Below are 22,041 nucleotides of genomic sequence, written 5' to 3'. Positions count from 1 at the left end.
GGTCCCCCCCGCACGCCAGGCCGACGCTCTACCGCTGAGCCAACCGGCCAGGGCCAGCTTACAGTCTTCACATCATGGGGCAGAGATAGGAGGAATGTGGGAACCAGACAAAGACAGTCATCAGTCCTCTGCGGGAGGCACCAGGGATAGATGTTCCCCTTGACGTTCCAGAGCCAGCATGGCCTCCTGACACTGTGATTTCAGCAGAGGTTACAGATTTTAGACTTTGTCCTTCGCACCTGGAGAAAAGCACCTCACTAATGACACCAAGTTTGTGGCTGTGTCACAGCAGCCCCTGGAAGCCAACTATGATCTGTGATGTATCCGTCATCTGAGTCAGCTGCCTCATTGGACGGGGCCCATTAGCCTGGATGGGCTCATGGAAGAGGAGTAGGTGGGGAGACACTGTGCTCCTCTGACGTGTTCCTCCTGCAGTAAGCGTGGATGGTGAGCATGGAGCTGTCCCCATGGGAGATAGAGGCCCGTGTCCGGGGCTTTAGGGAGACCCTGCGGGAGGAAGCGGTAGCTGGGGTGGAGGTGAGCAATGCGCATGTGCAGAGTGCAGGCAGTAAGCGAAGGTTGAACCCTACATATTCACTACAAGTGGAGAAGTGAACAGAGATCATGTCACACAGGGCCATCCTGGAATTGACCCCGGGGTGGGGTGAAAACCGAGTAGGGTTTGTGCTGACAATAAGGGCGCAGTAGCAGCGATGCTGCCTGGTGGGAACCATGTGACTGCTGTCAGGCTGCGGTCTCCGCAGTCCCCGCCCCAGAGCAGGACATTCTCGTGCTTTTACCCTCACCGCCCCCCCCCCCCCCGCCCGGCTCCTGAGCCCGTGTTCCCGCCGGGACCCCTGCACTCAGGCCGCTGTGGTCCCTGGACGCTGGTCTCCCTACTTTACTCCTGACACCACCCACAGGCCGCTTCATGATGAAACTACCCAACTCAAGCCAGAGACTGTTGGATAAAACAAGACAGGCAGCAAAATGCAGGAAAGAAATTTATTGAAGCAAGACGTTGAAACCTTCACGTTGTCCGGGAGTTCAGGTCATCAATGAACGACAGGAACTCACAAAGAAGATTGCTAAGTCTATAAGGCACATTCCACCAATAATTTTTGCTGAAATAGGAAAAAAAGAATAGAAACATCAGTCATGAAGCCACTGCAGAAGCCATGTTAACACAGACTGTTGTTCACAACCCAGATGTGGAAGAAACTGCAACCAGCAAAGGGAAATGGAGGCACCAGGCAGGTAGCCGTGCGTGTGGGGAATTCAATAGTCCTGGTCCAGTCTGCACAGACCGTGCGAGTCAGGAGAGAACCATGTCCACACCCCGCAGATAAACCCTGCGTGTCCCCAGAGAAGGGCTCAGGTCTCTAGTGGAGCGAGGAGGAGGCTCAGGAGTTGGGCAGAGCAGCCGGGTGTCCTTTCTCTGAGTCCCAGCACTGAGGACTCCACTTGTCACTGAACAAGGACACAGGGCTGAGCTACGAAAATGATGCGAGAGGGATTGTGGGCCATTCTGCCTGCAGATGTCCTGCCTCCAGGAGTGGACATTCCCCACACAGCACACAGAATTCCCGCACTGAAAATCCAATTATTGAGGACATTTGTGTGAAACCTGACTTAATTCCGGGGTGGACGAGCTGAGAGACACGTTTACATCTGTGTGATCTCTCCATGAGGACATGATTGAAGTGTTTCAGCTCCACACGGGGCTGCAGAGGACACAGGGAGGGTCGCGGCCCCCTGGCTGGGAAACATGGGGTGAGGTACAGGAGTGGCCTCGGCTCTGTGAGAGATGACAGAGCCCCCAGCAGCCACCCCTGACAGAGGGCGGGGCCGGCTCTCTCCCTCTCGCTGTGTCCCCTTCTCCCTCCCAGTCCTCCCGTGAGAGTCCCAGGGACTGTGCCACTGGGTGAGGGGCCCATCCTGCTGGGGCAACCGTCTCTGACCCTGCCCCATCACACCCTGTGGGCCTGGCTGTCCCTCTCCTCAGGACACTGTGGGGAGCCTGCTGCCCAGGGAGGTGACCTGAGAAGGACAGACATGCCCAACGCTGTGTGCAGCCTTAGTCCAGCTCAGCAGGTGTCACGTTATCATGGACCTGCTGTGCACGGGCCACTCGATTAGAGGTGAGCAGAGGGGCAGCTGCCTTCACACCCTGTGTCCCCAGAGCAGGACCCTGACCGACACCCTGGTGGTGCAGTTGAGCAGCAGCCGCTATGCAGAAAGGAGAAAGAAATTACCGCAAATGTTCCAACTCTCAATTTGCGAAATACGGAGATCGTATCAATGCATTCCTTCACTTTCAGGGAGGCCTGGACAGCTTCTGCTGGTGCATCATATTTCCACAGACTGATATCGAAAAAAATGGGAAGACTCCAAAAGAGATCGACCGCACCCTTAACAATGGCTGGACAAGCCTTTGCATTTGCTGGACAGAACAAGACAAACAGTTGATATAAGTAAAGTCACTTTTCCTCATAGCTCCTGACCGTAGAACTGGACAGGAACCCCTGGAGGTTTAAGGTACCATCCTTTCATTGTGCCAAGGAAAATGCAAAATCCTGCAAGTCGTGACTCTCTCAAAATCCCAGAGCTGGCCGCAGAGCCCGGTCCGGAAAGCAAGTTGGCCAATCCCTAGCTCAGGTTTATCCTTTGTCAAGTACACATGGGATTTTCCAGGACTCTCCTGCTTTGCTGAAATCCACACTCCCTAGATGTCAAAAATTAAGGTTTCCCTGTCAATACAGTGACACCTTCTTTACTCTTCATGGGGGGGGGGGGGGGACGGAGGTGTTAGTAATGAGTCTTTCATGAGTGGCAGAGTCAGAGCTTACCAGAGATCAGAGAAAGGAGACTAAATCCAGAGAGGATTGAGAAAAAGTATTAAATATTGAAAGATAACCTGACCAGGCGGTGGCACAGTAGATAGAGCATCAGACTGGGATGCGGAGGACCAAGGTTCGAGACCCCGAGGTCGCCACCTTGAGTGCGGGCTCATCTCGTTTGAACAAAAGCTCATCAGCTTACACTCAAGGTCGCTGGCTCGAGAAAGGGGTTAGTCGCTCTACTGAAGGCCCGCAGTCAAGGCACATATGAGAAAGCAATAAATGAACAACTAAGGTGTCGCAACGAAAAACTGATGAAAATGCTTCTCATCTCTCTCCGTTCCAGTCTGTCTATCCCATTCTATCCCTCTCTCTGACTCTCTCTGTCTCTGTAAAAAATATATATATATATTGATATATATATTGATATATATATATTGAAAGACAGTTTTTGGAGGCTAAACTATAGGATTATGTTATTGGACGAAGACAAGTGAAAAGCTTCTGAAAAAAGGACTCTATGAGTTTCACACATCTGGAATTATGCACATGTCATGATGGCTCTTGTGTTCTGCACTGATGTACAGAATTCCTTAGAGAAGGTGGGAGGTGGGAACTGGGGCTTACTACCGACCCCACTGGAATGGTGCTGAGACCTGAAGTGATCACATTCTCTGGTCTAGATTCCCCACCCCTCCCCCAAGTTTTTGCAACCACCTGCAGCCCAGAATGTGCCCTGGCTCTGATCTGACTGGATCCGACAGCAGCTACGCAGAGATGGTGAGAGGGTCAGATCAGAGGCTACAGGGAAAAACAGGAGGAGGTTCAGAAAAGCAGATGAAAGAGAACAACTCAAAAGGACTTGGGTTCGTGTCGAGGGCGTGAAGACTTGCCAAAGTATTATTAAATGCAGGGCCAGAATGAGCCGAGTAATGTAGCAGTTGCCGCCCTCACGATGACACGAGATCTCCAAATCCCGGCCGGACGCCTAGAGAACGAGCAGAACGTGTTGACTGGCTGAGGGCTGCCATTTCTCAGAGCTCACGGGAAGATTGATCATTCGGACACTCAGAGAACATCGGCTCTTCCTGAACTGAGAACTCTGCAACAGCCCCTCCAGCCTGCACATCGTATGAGTCTGAATCCAGGAGTTCACGGGCCATAGACTCAACCAGCACCTAAAAGACCCAGGGAAGCAGAACATCTGATAGAACCTGAAGCTGCCTCTGAGACACGTCATCTCACTGCTCTGTCAGAGCCACTCTGGGCGGCAGCTGTGAAAAGCAAGGACAAGAGGAGACTTGGAGAGATCAAGCATTTGTTCAAGGTCACAGCGCTGCTGAGTGGCAGAGTCATGAGTCTCAACCAGGTTCCATTACATCATGCTGCTCTGACACGTAGACCACAGACAGGGATGAGGATTCCGATGGAGAACTCTGAACACACCGTGCAATGATGTCTGAGAAATTTCCGGATCATTGGGATTGATACAATGAGCCCTGGCTTTAGGGGGCTACTCCACAAGTGGTGGGAAAGGTTTGGATTCTGATCTGCTCACCCCCTCCCCTAATAAGTCACCTAGCTGAGAGAAAGTACTTACCCAGGCTGATGGTACTCACATTAGACATGATACTCACCCTCATAGCAGCAAAAGGCCAGAGTGACCAGCAGGACACACAACACTGGCTTCATGGTGGACTTTGCTTTGAGTTCAGCTCTAGAACACTGAGCAATTAGGAGCTGGACTCAGCAGCCTGCAGAGCCCGGGGTTATTTATACCCAGTGAGCCTCACTGGTCCTGCCCACAAAGGATGTGGCAGGTCACCAAGCCTGGCTTCCATACCTTCCATCCTCATTGAGGAATGATGCCTCCAGCCATGACCAGATGCTCCATGGAAACACGGGGAAGGCATGGCCAGTTCTGAGGAAGACATGAGGACTCAGTGTGGTCGCAGAGGAGCATTCTGAAGAGCCACTCAGGAAGGGGACAATCGTGACAGCAGGAAATGTTAGAAGCTGGGGTCCCAAGGGAAGGCAGAGGGAAGAGAAGACACCATCAGGCAGGTGGCCTGTAGGGACAGGAGCCTGTGTTACCCTGAAAAACAGCCTTGCCTGGTGGAGGAGAGGAGGCTTTGTGACAGGAAGGCCGGACAGGCCGAGTCAGGAGGGTCCCCATTCTTCTCTGGGAGCCCTGGGGGCGGGCGGGTGGGAGAGACCCAGCTGGACACTGTGCCCCCCGGGCTTTCCTGCTCTGTTTCAGATCTCAGGTCAATGTCACATCTGTTTTTCAAAATTGTTTACTTCCACAAAATAATAAAAAGAAATAAATAAATACAAAAAAATTAAGAGTGTTGGGACGAATGAATTTTTGTGCAGATGTAATTGGTACACCCACTAAAGAAACGGCCTGGATTCCCTCAAAAATTAAAAACAGGCCCTGGCCGGTTGGCTAGCGGTAGAGTGTCGGCCTGGTGTGCGGGGGACCCGGGTTCGATTCCCGGCCAGGGAACATAGGAGAAGAGCCCATTTTGCTTCTCCACCCGCCCCCTCCTCCCTCTCTGTCTCTCTCTTCCCCTCCCGCAGCCAGGGCTCCATTGGATCAAAGATGGCCTGGGTGCTGGGGATGGCTCCTTGGCCTCTGCCTCAGGCACTAGAGTGGCTCTGGTCGCGGCAGAGCGACGTCCCCTGGTGGGCAGAGTAGAGCCCCTGGTGGGCATGCCGGGTGGATCCCGGTCGGGCGCATGCGGGAGTCTGTCTGACTGTCTCTCCCCATTTCCAGCTTCAGAAAAATACAAAAAAAAAAAATTAAAATCAAAATTACAGTGTGACGGGTCAAGCACAGCACCGAGGTCACGGGCAGGGTCTCCAACACTTGCACACTCATTTATCGCAGCACAACTCACAATAACTAAGAGCTGGAAGCAGCCCTCGTGACCACGGACAGAAGAATGTGTAAACAGGGAGCAGAGTACAGCACACAGATAATGGGATATTGCCCTTATCCCACACGGTAAGGTAGGAAATCTGTCATGTGCTACACAGGGTGACCGTCGGGGACACTACACTACATGACATAAGCCAGTCACAAAAAGACAATGTGGGATTCCTACTCATGAGAAGACTCATAGAAAAAGAGAATAGGGCGGTGATTTCCTGAAGCTTTGGTGGGTGGTATAATGATCAGTAAAATAAAGTCACCAAAGTCACTGTGAACTGATGCATTCCCTTGTCAGACCGAGTATAGGTCCTTTGAGTCCCAACCTATCTGGCACCAATAACAGCGGTAATTAAACGTGTAGTAATGTTGTTCATTGCTAACTATGGTCAGACAATGTGCAAGGATAGCTTAACATATTTAAACATTGCTACAAATCAATAAGCTATTACATTTCCCATCTTAACAGTTGAGTCACCTAACTTTCAGAAAGTAAGAAGTTGGCTCAACCTTGTAGTTTGGAGGCCGCTAGGTGGCGCTCAGTCACCAATGATCGGGATAAAGTACCCAGTGCAACCCAGTGGGGGTGTCTGCTGGTGGGGACGGGTAACAGGCAATGGAGGAGGTGACAGAGAAGTTACAACAATGTAAGTAATAAGTCAAACAGAATGAATCACTTTATCAGCAAAGGCAAATAACAGACTGGATCCAACAAACTGTCAGGGAGGAAACTTTCCTGAGTGCTAACACCGTGTGCCTCTGAATTGGCTCTGCTTCCACTGGAGTTGCTCTTAGTTAACATAAAATGGTTACTTTCCTATCACTTAAACTACAGGGTTTTTAAATTACGTGTATGCACTGTTCTCGGGACTTTACTATCCTAACTACTGGATATTGGAGCTAAGGGTATGGTAGGGTGTTAGGCAGGGATAGGTGTTCTCCATCCCAACACAGGGTCTCTGAACTCCTGTCCTCAGCGGGATGAGCTGGTGACCCGTGTCCTGTGGCTGCTGTTGAAATCCCAGGGCTCCTCTAGTCAAGTCTCTAACTGGTCAGCAGGTGCATGGGGGATGGACACATCAGACCTCACCTCTGGGTCGTGATAACCCTGTATACACTGCTCACAAAAATTAGGGGATCAGGGGACGTGCAGATACTCCAGTACTTTCAGCCTTCTGTATGGTGCATTTTCATCAACAAAATAAAAGTTGGTTTTGCATCTCATTTGCGTAATCCAGCAACTTTCTTTCACTTGTCAGTTACTTTTCTGATGTTCTTGTTTAATAAAAAAAAAAATCAAATGCTTCTTTTATCACCTCATTTTGAATATCCTTAGTTTTTGTGAGCACTGTAGTGTTGAAGTATATGTACCATCTGGTGACACTGGTTCCCCTGTCCCACCTTCCCTGTCAAAAACATCCTTCTTCCATTTGGTAAAGACAGACAGGTGTACCCTTCATAATGCTAGCAATTAGTCCAGGTGCTCTTTCTGACACAACATGGTGACATCCTGGGTGACAGGGACCCGTGCTGGTGTGAGCAGAGGGCGCTCGTCACCCACCCCTGGTGTCAGCATAGTGGGGACGGGCCACAGTGAGGAGAGCTGAGTCCGAGTTAAAATCACTCACTTTGCTTCTTTCCCAGGAAATTCCAACCTCACTGCTGGTTGGTCATTGTGGGAATGAAAGGGTGGACCACACTGCCCCCTGCAGGGCCATGACCAGGGACAGTCACACAGTTGAAGGAGGGACCAAAGATATCTCTAATTAGTGTAAATTAATTTCTAATGAAATTTTTAAAATTCAAAACTGAGGCCACACACCAATTTTCAAATCAAGACAGGACTGAGCCCTGCTTTGCCTGAGTCACCTCTGTCCCTGGCTCTGTTCCCCTCCCTGCACCTCGGGTCAGGGTCACAGAGCTCCCAGAGAGGAGCCTGGCCGTAGTAAGCACGGTGTGCTGAGGACACAGGGACAGAGGTAAATCCAGGAAGCTGAGCAGACGCCCCCCTCGGACCTGAGCGCCCACAATACCAGGTGGTCCTGGGAGGTGGTCTGATGAAGGGAGAACGTGCTTTTTCACGGAAAGGAGCCTCGTTGGGCAGCAAATTCTGAGACAGAATGAGTTTCCAATTCCCGACCTTCCACCCACGTCTTATGGAATGAGAATTGTTTACTGGCGTGTGCACATGTGAGCAATGCGTGTGTGATTGCATCTCTCTAATACCTCTGCATTAATCAGCCACCAAAGAAGAACATTAGTTTTGCAGATATTTTATTGAAGGGAAAATGTATGTGAGGATTCAGCAACTGTCTTGTAGTCTGTAGATCAGAAGACAGAAAAGGGTGCTAAGTCGTGGTTTCTACCCATCGTCCGTCGGTTTCTGATCATTCTCCATAGTGTGAGCCAAAGGTCTGGTGGAAACTTAATATCTAGCACACCAAAAACTATTGTATACTGCATCCTGGAAAACAAAACACAGTCATCACTTACATTTCGTGCTTCTTACAAAGGACAGTCCCGGAAAACTAACGTTTCCTCTCTTGTTTCCCTGGATTGGACCACGCCCAGCGGCAGAGAGCTGGTGGTGGAGGTAACATCGGAATTCTGTGCTGTGTCCTCCCGCTCAGGAGACCTCTGCTGATGCCAGAGGGGCCGGGGCTTCCAGCACTTTCCCCAGCGGGGATCCCTTCATCAGAAGACTCTTAGTGATGAACACTTTTATCTTTGTGCTGTGGCAATACTGTCAACACTTACCCTGGAATGTTTACATGTTACCGTAGGGTAGGGTGTGAATACTACAATGAAAGTAAACGGTACCTGATGGAATTTAAAAGAATATTTCAATGTTTAACTACTGAGTTTGGTTTTCATCAACGACATCACCCCTGGGGAGTTCATAGCCATGGTCTCCACTTCTCACTCGTGGGACTGAATGAATGGTCAAGAAAGTCAATCACTAACACCTGCAGACTTGAGTGCGTTTCACCGCATTACAGATTGCCTTGGAAGATGGAAGAAACATCCTCAAATGCAATTTTCAAGGCTCTTTTGAAAAATCTTTAAAACGGTTTACATTTCTTTTAATGAACAAAATGATACTTTTGCCAATCACTCTTACGAGTGATGGTCCTCTTGAGACTCGGGGTCTCTTCAGCCGAAGGGAAAGTAAGCCTTTGCCCAAACACCCTTTTCCCTCTCGCCTTTCCAGTGATCACTCACTAGAGACTCCACAAAGTGCACAGGCTCCCCAACACCAGCTTGGATGGCTTTCCTGGTGTCAGAGTACTCCCACTCACCAACAATAAAATTCCCAGAAATAAAGTAAAACACAAGCAACTCTTGCTTTGAATAAATTAGTGATGAACTTCATGCCTGCTTGTTCCTGTCCAGTGCTTTAAAAGCGGTTAAGGAGAAACCAGACTCACCACCATCACTTTGACATTGTCCCGAGTTGCCTGATCCTGGTTCATAAGGCATTGTTTCATTTCCGTTAAGGCCTTTTCAGTTTCTTCCCCCGCTATGAACCGTTGAAATTTTTCTATGAACTGCTCTGGGGTCACATTAACATCAATTGTATCCTTGATCACCTCATCCATCACTTTGCAGCCAGGACCTGGAAGGAAAGCGTTGAAAAGCTGCTCCGTCACAGAGGCATGAACTCCTTGTTGGGCAGCCGTGATGCTTGTCCTTCTCCCACATCCCAGCTGCACGTCCATTCAGAAAGATGGCGGGGAATGGTCTGAGTCCTCGGACAGTAACTCAGGATCTGGGTATTCTTTAAGCCCTCACACACTGCTTCCTTGTTTCACACACACACACACACACACACACACACACACACACACAACTACAAACTAGAGAAATGAGACGCCCTGTCCTGGGGTGAGGGGAGCAGAGATCTCCCACAGCGGCCCTGACAACAAGCCCCCGAGCCCCGCCCCGTGCGGACTCACCTGCGTAGCAGTAAAAGGGGAGGGCAGTGAGCACGAGGACTGGGAGCAGCTTCATGGTCCCGGCAGCGGCTCTGGCTGGTCACTGCGGTGTGGCAGGAAAGAAGGATCTCACTTTGGAGGTGAGTGCCCAGAACTCCTCCTTTTATTCTCCAGGAGGCCACCTTGACCCCTCCCATGGATGAACGAATAAGTCACCAGACACACCTGGCACTGACCCAGGAAAGGATCGTGGAAATCCACCAGAACCCACCATCTGTGATCTGTGTGAAGAAATCAAGGAGGCAGAACTTTGGAAACCCTCAAAATTTTTGGAATTCTAGAACTGATAATTTCATTAGATGAAATTAATGCAGATTCACCACACACGGCCGGGATGGCTGCAATACCGCAAATTGCCAGTAGAGAGCGACCCTGTCTGACCATAGACTAAGTCAGTGAGGGCAATCTTTTTTTTTTTTCTTTTTTCCCAGGCTGGAAATGAGGAGGCAGACAGACTTCCGCATACGCCCTACCCGGATCCATCCGGCATGCCCACCAGGGGGCGATGCTCTGCCTATCTGGGGCTTCACTCTGTTGCATCCAGAGCCATTCCTAGCGCCTGAGGCAGAGGCCACAGAGCCATCCTCAGCGCCCGGGCAAACTTTGCTCCAGTGGAGTCTTGGCTGTGGAAGAGGAAGAAAGAGACAGAGAGGAAGAAGAGGGGGAGGGGTGGAGAAGTAGATGGGCACTTCTCTTGTGTGCCCTGGCCGGGAATCGAACCCGGGACTCCTGCACGCCAGGCCGACGCTCTACCACTGAGCCAACCGACCAGGGCCGAGGACAATCTTTTGAGCTTGGTGTTTCAAAATTCGCCAAAAAACCGAGCATAACTCGGGAGGTGTTTCACTTCCAGAAAAACGGCCTAAACGAAACTCCTAGAACTCCACGCTCTGTGCCAGACTTCTGTTGTTTTGGCCTACAGACCTCCGCACAGAGTGTCTATACTACAGCAACTGTTTTATCTTCAAACTGCACCAAGCTGTGCAGGAGCAAAGGATGAAACGTCCTTCACGGCATGCAGCCCCATACTTCTCTGGTATGCGGCCACATGCCACCGCGTGTCATCGAAACTGGCTACTCGTATCAGTGCTGACAGTCGTGTCACTGTTTCGCCTTCACAGGACTAAGTCCCGTGCATTTTGTTGGCTAATGGCAATAATTTTCCCCATCTTAGAAGCTTGTTTTTACAAAAACTATCCCACTTAAATCCACTTCGTAAATTTCACCATAAATTCTGAATGAAGTTTGTTTAGTTTGGGAAGCTGTTTAGGGGTTTTGTTCCACTGACTGAAAGGATGATGTGGGAAGTGGAACTGCAGAGGCTCATGGGGGCAGTGCTGATGGGGGTGGTGCAGGGTGCATGATCTGGGCTCACATAGGTGTGGATTAGAATCTTGCAGGCAATCCATAGTCATGAAATGTCCTTGTGTACGTGGAAGTGCTGATTAACCTGAGCTTTCTCTTTCTCTTTTTTACATGGGTGTATATGACACTATACCTGGTTATGTTAAGAGCCTATCACAGGTTTCAAAAGAGAGTAATACTGACTAAATCTAGGTTTTCATCCATTCTCCATCCATCCATCCTCCATCCATCCATCAATCCATCCATTCATCCGCCTATCCACTCATGTTGCTGAAAAACCATGATTCTCCTGTGACTGGGCCCCTTGCTGCATGTCAGAGATTCAGTGGCACAAACAAGGCAGACAAGACCTTGCACTTGCGCACTTACCGCTAACAGGAAGTCCACCAACAAGCCTACAATTGAGTAAGACATAAAGGGAAAGCGATTGTGTCAGAACAACAGAACGACCATTAGGGCGCCATCCTGCAAGGAGATCCGTGCGGGCAATCGGAGCGGGTCTCATCAGCCTGGATGAGTGAACGGTGAAATCCAGGGACCTTGCACTAGAGAGTGTCCCGGGCACAGGGAACAGCAAGTGGAGAGGCCCTGAGAGCTGATGGCACTTGGCAAAGTAGGGAAGCGTGGAAAGTGTGCCCCTGGGAGGAGAGACGGGCAGGGCAGTCTCATAGGATACAGAACCACAGTAGTTGAAGCAAGGACGGTATGAAGGAGAAGAGAAACAGAGCTGGCTTCGAGTAAAGAAAACAAAAAGGGATGGGAGAGGCTGAGAGATGGACCAACAGTTAATGACCTGTGAGTGCACTACTCTCCTCCAGGATTGCTCGGACTCATTTCTTCCCATCACTCAGGTGGACCTTGACTTGCCAAGAACAATATTGATTTGGGAAGAGACTAGAAAGCAGAAAAGGCTGTGATCTCATGTGTGTGCCCTCTCCCAGGTGACACTGTTGGCAGTCTTCAATCCTAAGGCGAGTGTGAGACCACCATAACAGAAGGGAAGACTGTCTCGTTGAACGGGACTCAGTGAGGACCTGCCTGGAGCCCAGAGTATGGCCCTGCCTGCCCTGCTGTCTGCTGGGACACGGGACCCTTCACAGGTTCTTCCTCAGCAAAACTCTCCCACGTCGCGTGCAACAAGTGTGTGCTTCTTTACCCCCGTGTTTTCTCTGGAGCCCGTGGTGACCTTTCTCAGGAATCAGAGAACTACACCTCCGCTCACAAAGGACTCGTTTAAAAGCAAGCATTCCCAAGCCGAAATTGAAGAAACCAAGAGGTTTGAATGCCTGTGTTACCGGCCTGATGTTTTCTCCTCCCAAAGGGACTTTGACTCATATTCACATCCTCAGCTCGGTACTAGCAGAGGGAAGTGGCCTTTGGTCTCAGTGTGTGTGCCCTTTCTAAGGCCAACCTGCTGTGGAGGAGAATGAATCAGGTTCCTCCCTGACCTCCTGTGTCCTCACTGAGGGAGACACGGGGTGAGAGAGAGTTCTAGCTGGCCTGTCCTCGGGCTCTCACAAGTCCTGAGATAACTCACGCTGATATGTTGGTTATTTGAGGACTGCCATGCTGAACAGAGTAATAACATTCAGTGAGAGCTATTTTTATACTTAGTGACTTGTGTATTGAAAGAAAGCCTACAAAAATGAGTTATGACATTAGATGGTCATTATGAATTCTTAATTGTAAGTTAGTCATAAAAATTGGCCCCACAGTACCTGGGCACCAGAAACCCTGCACTTCGTTCACTCGGTCTGTAAATCAGGTCTGCCCCTCATTCCCGGGCTGTGTGAATACCTCATGCATGATATTTGGAGGTGAAGCTCTTCTTCCCTAAAATCATGCCAACAACTACAGGTTGGGTGTAGAGGTACTTTTTAACCAGAAACTCTGGGTAAGGCTCTGGTCTTGGCATTATCTTGGTGGCAGAGAGATGTTTATTGATCACAGTTTCCGGGCCATTCCTACACCAGGCGCCTCCCATGCCTTGGACCAGGACTGCTGGGAGATTTCACAGCCGGGTCTCTGTGTGTAATGGGAATAGTCCTCAGTTTATCATGAGGCTGAATGAGCTACAGCGTGTAAGTCCTCAGACAGGGCTGGGCACAGAGTAGGAGCTCTCTGCATGTCAGCCAGGAGCCATTGATTTGTAACAGTGAGACAGCTGTTCCATGAACCTCGGAGGATGACTGGGACCACAACAGATCCTGCACATTTGCTGTTAATTTACATCCTCTGAGACATCCAGAGATGATCACACTCACAGAAGAGGGGAGAGGCCCATGATTGAATATAAAGCACGATATTTTGATCTGTTCTTACTTGATGTTTTTCTGACTCATTCTGAAATAGTTGTACTGAGGAAACTTGGCTTCTGAACACATTCTACGGCCACTGGCCCATTGAGCTCTCCATGTCTACCCCCACCAGTGTTACTTACTTCCAGATTCAGTAAAACATGAATGCCAAACAGTTCCATAGCACTGACTCCATACAGACACTGTGACCAACTCTCTTAATCTTCACAACAACCAGTGAGTAGAGTGATGATGAACCTTACTGTCCTACCTGGGGCACTTGAGAAGGTAGAAGAGGTCACTAAATAGACAGAACGCAAGGACGGCAGCACAAACCAGGATTCCCCTGAGTACATTGATGTGTGATGTCCCTCTACATGAAGTAGGTATGTCCCTTCTGTCCAGCTGTGGACAATGGACAATAGAGTCAGTAACCTGATCACACCACACAGCCAGTGGAAGGCAGAGCCGAGGAAGAAGGCAGGTGTCTAGGATCAGAGAGCTCTCAACACTGCTGATCTCCTTAGTTGTACCTGTGGACATCCACTTAAAGACTCAGATGGATTTCTGTGACCTTGACCTGCATGACAGCCCTAGGTGGCCTCCAGGTAGATTTCTGTACAGGTCCCATGGTGTTCTGCTCTAGGCCTTTGCTCCATGTGAAGTCTTCCCTACTGTCCCTGCCGGGGGGGCTTTCGGTTGAAACTCCTTTTTTATTCCTAATGATACATCAAGTCAGCCCACTGCTGGTGTCGGATAGTGGGTCACCTGTGAAGACCCTGTGGCCCTTGTGTGCACCTTTTTCCTGGTGACAAGGACCTGACCCCATGTCTCTTTCCTCCCTGTTCAGCCCCTAGAGAGCATGACCTGCGCTCCTCTGGTCTGTTTGTGACAATCGTGATACAGTGGGTGTCAAATTAATAGGTGTAATCAGTAGTTTAATTAGTAGTTGCTGTTGGAAACAATCTGAGATTCTACAGAGAATTCTCTGATTAGATAACATGTTTGATTAGTGGGTCTATTTAGAAGGAGGAGCTCATTAAAAATAGAGACTCTAAAAAGGCCAGGCTCACTCACTCAGCACTAAACCCAGGCACCAGCCCGACAGCGTGGTCTTTCTGTTCCTAACAGAACTGTGGGATCAGCACCGGTAGGGTCAGGGGAGGAGAGGAAGAAGTTGGCGCCTTGACATCCAGGGATGAGGCCACCTCACTCCTTCTGTTCCTTGGATGTAAACATTAGTCTGATCCAATCTCACCGGATCCATCTAATCACTTGGGACAGCGAACCGGATTTGGTGACTGAGTCAGGATCCGGTGTCACCTCCCACTAATTCTCCTTGGCTCATTCACCAAAACTCTGAACTTTACGCAACTTGACATTTCTACAAAATGTGTGGTTAAATATTTAATCCGCACACACATGTGACAGTCCATATGGTTCATTAGATTTTTACAGCGAATCTTCTCTATTTCCATCCAACTACTCCCCGTACTTTCTTGCGAACCATTGGCCTCCAGAGTTTGAATCTGTGGTCCTTAGAGGTGTTTCAAGGAGAATATGAAAGACCTAATAATACACATATAAAGCCAGAGGCCACCAGCATCATGGCCATGCATATGCAGGTTCTCATCGAATTTGGACAGACAATAAAGAAACAGTGGAACCAAAACATGGTGGGCCTTTGCCGGGGTCCAGCCCCAGGGGGAATCCAGGGGTCCCACAGGAAGAGACGGCGTCGACGATATCGAGTGAAAGAGCCGAATTCTTTTCTTTCTCTTTATTCTCTAGTTAGCATTTACTGCCAGGCATCTCTGCCAAATGCTAGTATAGCTTCTTTTTTATACACACACACTAAGTTACAATTACATGGTATTAATCATTGCTTTTGTTTCACTATGTTTACATATTTCCAGATAACAGTTAATTTATATCTATAAACTACAAATCAGGTGGCAAATCACTCAAAGTACAACTATAAAATAACTTGAATAGCGATAACATCAGTAAAAGCTTTTAAAGGATTAGTACTAACTAATAACTCAACTTGACTGTTGTTGTGAGTCAAGGGGCAGAGAGAGATTAGCAGACGAAATCATTAAGGACTAGCAAAGGACCACCGCTAGCTCAGGCAAATGGCCTTGAGTTTATGCAGTGTCCTAATTTTTCTCACAAGATTTCAAAAGGCTTGCCCATTAAGAAATTGACATAACATTAAGAGTAACTTTTACTTAAAGATATATAGAGTGCACTTGCAAGATAGCTTAGTAGCAACATAATTTCAGAAGACATTAATTGCTATTGCTTCTATTGATCCCCCCACATTCCTCTCATTATCTGAAGGAAAAATCTTGGAAAGTACATAAATCTCATGAGAATGTCTCACTGAGAAAGCCCAGCAACTGCCTTCAGTCATAAAACAAGTCTCTTAGCAAAATATTCTTTTCTTGCCGACTGCGCTCCCATCCCAGGCCACGCAACGGGCCATTCCATTACGCCTTACCTAAGATTCTATTGTCTAGTCAAATTTTATTTATTTACTATATTCACACACTAGTTAGGTTCTAACTATATTCTTCTCAGAGTGTTCCACCATCTGCAGGTCAGGTAAGCAAGAAGAAAGGAAAGTTTCTCTACTCTATCACATGAAAAGGCTAGGGAGGAAAAATGATGAATTAAGTGAAGGCCGAAAGGTGCTCTGTGCACAGCCACTGCCTCCTACCCATTCACAAGTCACAATCTATTCTTTCTAACATGATTAATAAGAAGAAATTCTCCTACAAACTTAACCCTTTACGAGGGATATCATAGCCAGCCTCTTATGTTTATGAGCCCAGTTCAAGGGGCTTACAGGCTTTTCTGTGGAACTCACACCCTCTGTCTCATTTCCAAAGAAATTACTACGAATCTACAGGGAAAGCACGGTACTATTATCCCTGTGCCATAAATAATAGCACACACCCAGAAAAGGGGGGATATAAGGCCAGATTAATTCAAAAAGTCAAAGGGGGAAGTATAGTTTTGCCTTTCCTTTACGGTGACTTTGTCAACCAGCAGCCATTGATCTTCACTGCAGTGACTTTGTCAACCAGCCGCCGTTGGTCTTCTCTGCTGTGACCTTGTCAGCCAGCAGTCGTTGATCGGCTCCCGACAGGCCATTCCTTTATTACAGTCTCACACCGGCCGACGAGCAAACACACAGGGAAAACACTTCCCTTTCACTCAGGGCTCCCAAAGCCACTGACACATTCTCAGGTTCCCCTACCAGGAGAATCTTCTCCGGTTCCTCCTAGAATCACAGGCCCCACCAGCCTCAGTAGGGCTTCCAAAGCCCGTTAGCTCTGGTTCCACATCTGCACTCCTTTCTCTTACCTGCCAACATGGCTTCTCTCTCCTTCTGCAAAAAGTTTGCTTCTTCTTCCACATTCTGCATCCTCTCCGCTCTCCCAGCAAAAGCTACTTGGGCCCACACACACCCCTCCTCTCGCAAACATTAGCAAAACCACAGCCTCCTCCAAAACAGGAATGCAATCTGCAATTTGCAACCAACTGCCCTGCTCAGCACCATTTTTTAACAATAAAGGTGAGCAAACTCAAAATATATAAATTTTACAAACTCATTTGCCCAAGAACATATTTCTAATTTTAGAACTCTGATTCTCTACTAGGGCTGATTTTCTCCCTCCTTGTGAGGAGCCATTTCACCCGCAGGTGTTGTAAAGTACAAAAGGCTACAGAATTAATATTAATATTTTAGGAGGCTTGGAGAACATTTTATTAATTTGGGTTAAGGTGTGCAGAGAAATTGTGAGAATAGTCTCTGTACTGTGTGATTGGCATAACTAGGATGGCTCTTGCCATTGTATTGTAAATGAAAAGGGAAGGAAAGCATAGATTCCCTGACATTCGACCACACCTGTGGGGAAAGGAGTGAATGGCTAGCCAGGTGCAGGAAGAGAAAAGCCAAAATAAACCTTTTCTTATAACTATGAGCCATTTGCGGGCATTTGTCCCCACGGAAACTACCTCTCTTATGTAAATGCATGTGGTTAATACGTCTGACTCTGGACAGAGAGATGGCGAATGAACACTAGAAAATATAGGAAGGCCTTTTAATATGTAAAGAGATATCTTTCTACCATTGTGTTGACTTGTAAATTTTGTTTTCTCCAAAATGATGTATGGTTTGCAAATTGAATGTGGTCCTATCATGTTAAAGGACATATGACTATAACCAATAGCGGTAAGGGGCTCCTAATTGCAATTTTTGCTTCTGTACTTCCCACTTACAAAACTATAAAAACTAAGTAAAACAAAGGGCCAGCGCACTCTCCGTCAGATTTCTGTCGGAGTTCCCGCCGCTTGGCCAAGCTAGACAATAAAGCTTTAATGTGTAAACGACGGACCTTGCTCCTGTCTTCCATATTTCGGGTCCCTCCGAATTTGGATTAACACTTGCACCCACACTTGTGGCATTTGTCCCGGCTCAGAGATATTTTGCTCTTCCCTGGGGTGGGTGGTGGCCATTGGCATCAAATGGGTGACACCAGGTTTGCTGCTAACAACCTGCGCTGCTCAGGGCACCCACTCAAAAAAGAACTCCTCAAGCTCCCATGGCACTAATGTTGCAGGAGAGCAAACCCTCGGAGGATTGGCACCCAGATAACAAATAAGAGGGAAAAAGAAAATTTATTAAGCCGGCTGATCATGCGGGTTTACAGCTCCAAAAACACATGCTCCCCAAAATTAGATTACAGAACATAAGTTCACATTCGTAGGTCACATGAGTCCTTTGTCATTAATTGCATGATTTCAGGATGGGAGCGGGCTTACAGGATGCCACAGGATAATCATTTGCAAATCACCTATGAAGGAGAAAGAAAGGGGGAGAGGAAAGGGCTACTCACGTCTCCCTTCCCCCTCCTACATTCCTGGCTGTTTTACCTTCTGTCACACAGGTGTAGCAAAGGGAAGGGTCCCAGCCTCCTTTCTGCTTCTATTCACAACCTTCTAAGTATGAAAACCTCTTTATCTACATTATAACAGCCCTTCCTAAGCAGGAGTATGATCGGCCATCCTGAGATTTTGTAAATTACACAAAACAATATATTTAGAAACTCTCTCTGAACATTTGGCCTAAATTAAAAAATATCCTTGAAGACTCTTATTTAAAGGGGGGTCTCCTTCCTCACTAAAACCATGTCTGAGACACCCAGTCATAGACACATCCATGAGAACATTCGTCCTTGTGGCAAAAGATGAGGACAGCCCAGTGGCCTCACACTCAGAGGACAGTGAGGATCCGCCCTGCAGACCGATGGCGGCAGTAGAGTGGTCACGTGTGACCTCTAGTGCATGGAGCTCATCTCCAAGGTCGAGCCTTTGCCAGGCTAGTCCTCCCTCCTGGAGGTCCCCCCCCCCTCTGCTCTCTGTCACCCTCATTGACTTTGTCCTTCAGGATACACTCAGTCCTCCCCTGCTCACAGTCTAGTCTAGGAGAATGCAAGCTCACAAGGGCTTTGTTCCTCTTTGAATGTCTATAGGCTTTTAATGTCTATGATAGAATCTCATTACTATGATATAACATAGTGTTCTTCATATCACTGCCTCATCTCTTGTCATTTAATACGATAATTCAGTCATTAAGAAAATTCGTTAGTTCTTCTAACAAAATACATTGTTGAGTTTCTCCCAAGTTTGGTGTGGTATCAATCCCTAGGTGGCCTTAGGTGATTTTCAGCGTCTTAACCTATATGTGCCAAATTTTCCCCTTGTGAATTTGAATTCTGACCTTCCTTGTCATTCCTCTCTGACAACTCCCTGTTATTTTCAATTTTTTTATTTTAAAAGAGTGATGTCGAAGCACAGTTCAAAAAAGGAAAGACTGAAAACCACTTCCAGTGAGAAGCCTCTGAGACCTTATCCACACCACGCTGTCGCCTCCTCCCCACAGCAGCGTTCACCGCGTCTCCTGCTGGGGACGTGGGCAACTCTCTGTTTGCACCTTCTCTGCGGCTCAACTACGAACACCTGTGTTATATCCTGTGTGCACTGGGCTGCCTGCCTTGTCTATCTTCATCTTGTCTTTTTTGAGAGCAAAATGTTATATATCTATTCACATATAAATAATATATATATGCATATATGTGCATTTCTATTAGATAGATAGATGATATAAAGATAGATAGATAGATAGATAGATAGATAGATAGATAGATAGATAGATAGATAGATAGATAGATGATAGATAGATAGAGACGGTTTTATCATACTTTGTCTTCCAAATTCTTTATAATTTCTTTCTAGGTGTCAATTGTTAATTTTTCAAAACCTCTCTGTTTTACTTTGAATGGTTATTACCCGTGAGGCAAGAACAGATCGTAGCACTCAGCACTTTCTGAAGACCCATGACGTGACCTGCGAGAGAGAGTTCGGCCTGGCCCACAGAACTTTGAGCTGTCTCATAAGACTATGTGTCTTTACAGACATTGCTTGTCTTCTTGTCTGTTTCCATTTTTATGCCCTCAATCTGTCAGAAACAATGGGTAGCATCTCGGAGACATATAATTGAAGTAGAATTAAAAGAAAAAGAGGAAAGAGAATTGTTCATTTTGACTCAAGGTGAACTTTTGATAATCAACAGGCTAGAATGTGATCACTTCTGAATGGAGATATTGAGTTCTAAATTATAGGAATGGAGAGCCATTAAAAGGTTGCTCCAAGTGAGCATTTGACAAACCAGTGACTTGCTCTTGGCATATTGAACTTGTCACAAGGAGTTGGGAAATGCAGACAGAAGACATTTGAGGGGCAGAGTCTAGGCAGAGAATTGATGGCACTTCTCTCAGAGAATTGGAGGCTCAAAGATAAAGTCAAGAGACTCTGCAGAATCAATCCTTTGTAGCTGTTTAATTGCAGTTTGTGAGTTTGAAGCAGAGTTTCTGGACATATGTGGTGGCCTGACCTGGGGTGGCCTGACCTGGGTTTGCTCAGTGGATAAATCATTGACCTGGAACACTGAGGTCACAGGTTCAAAACCCCGGCTTGCCTGGTCAAGGCACATATGGGAGATGGGAGATGATCCTTCCTGATCCTTCTTCCCTTCATCTCTCTCTCTCTCTCTCTCTCTCTCTCTCTCTCTCTCTCTCTCTCTATATATATATATATATATATATATATATATATATATATATATATATATTTATATTTATATATTTATATATATATATACACACACATACATATATATATATATATATCCCCGCTCTCTAAAATGAATAAAAATAAAATAAAATTTTTAAACATATGTGGTGACTTCAACAAAGGAGGCCAATGGAAGAGTTGACACCAGACGTGATCTGACAGGAGGGTCAGCAATGCAGGGAGAGTGTCCGGGCGATGGAAATACAGGCCCTGTTCCCGTTTATACAGCTCTGTCAGCTGCCTCTCAGAGAGCTACGGTCTGGGGAATCCTTTTTGGCTTGTTTAGAAAATATACAAACAGGAAATTTATCATTTTAACCTTATTAAGTGCAGAATTCCCTGACAGGGGTTACAGCACAGTCTGTATTTTACCACCATCCATGTCCAGAATCATCCCGATCAGAGGCCCTAGCCATTAACCTCGCTCCCCTGTCCCCTCCGGCCCAGCCTTTGTGGTCAGTAGAGCGTCATCTCACCTCTCTCACTACAAGAGGGTCAGAAAGGACATGTTCCTGCCCGAGACCCTCTCTGTCACTGTTATCACAGAGACACCAAGGAAGGCCCTGTCGTGCCCACCTTGCAGAGCTAGAGAAGTGGCCAAGGAAAGGTCTCCAGGTGACCCCCTGCTGATGCTGGGAGTCTCTGGCTGTCCATAGGGGTCTCCAGGCTTGTAAACTCTTAAGCATTTTAGTAACATTAACAATGACTGACAATATTTGTTCTTGATATCATTAATTTATTGAAAATGTTCCCCAAACAGCTTGTGATAGAACTCTCACATCACAGAAGAATGAAGTGACAACAGAGGGATGACTGTGCCTGCCTGTGTGTGTGTGTCTCTGTGTGTGTGCGTGTCTCTGAGTGTGTGTGTGTGTCTCTGAGTGTGTGTGTTCGTGTCTCTGAGTGTGTGTGTGTCTCTGGGTGTGTGTGCGTCTCCTTGTGCGTGTCTCTGGGTGTGTCTGTGCATGTCTGATAGGTCAATTTCCCGGTGAATGTAAACATGTGGATGGAGTGTGTGTGGTTTAGTGCACACAGTGTGACTGTGTACGAAGGTTCATTTTAGGATCTGAGAGTCAGAGATGGCTTCACTGAGCAGGGGACGGGACACAGACCTTGCAGACAAGGCTGTCAGCTGTCCTGTGCAGGAACAACATAGACGGAAAGAGACCACGACAAGCCCACACGCAGTGCTGTGACCCAATGTCATGCACGAGTGAATGACATGTAGACAGAATGGCTGAGCAGAGCGTCTGGGTGAGAAGACACATGCGGACGAAGTGGAGCCCGGAACAGGGTCAGTCCAGGCCTGTGTGACCCGCCGATGAGGGGCTCATTCTCCCTGCGTGATTCCAGGCTGCGTTTCTCAGGCTGTGGCAAGAGCTCAGACCCTGTGTCTGCCGAGTGCG

The 22,041-nt window shown here is 47.7% G+C and overlaps 1 long non-coding RNA gene across 1 annotated transcript; it reads right to left on the bottom strand.

Moving 5' to 3' along the window:
- Positions 1–1,034: 1,034 nt before the first annotated feature.
- LOC136388547 (uncharacterized) lies at positions 1,035–4,607 on the bottom strand. Its single transcript, XR_010748193.1, has 3 exons — positions 4,478–4,607; positions 2,256–2,443; positions 1,035–1,124 (listed from the first exon to the last, which is right to left on the bottom strand). It is a non-coding gene; the product is annotated as an uncharacterized lncRNA (long non-coding RNA).
- Positions 4,608–22,041: the final 17,434 nt, after the last annotated feature.

The sequence above is a fragment of the Saccopteryx leptura genome, chromosome 1, assembly GCF_036850995.1.
Source record: "Saccopteryx leptura isolate mSacLep1 chromosome 1, mSacLep1_pri_phased_curated, whole genome shotgun sequence".
Classification (NCBI taxonomy): Eukaryota; Metazoa; Chordata; class Mammalia; order Chiroptera; family Emballonuridae; genus Saccopteryx; species Saccopteryx leptura.
The sequence above is the reverse complement of the archived record's forward strand: the minus strand, read 5'-3'. Positions and strand labels throughout refer to the sequence as shown.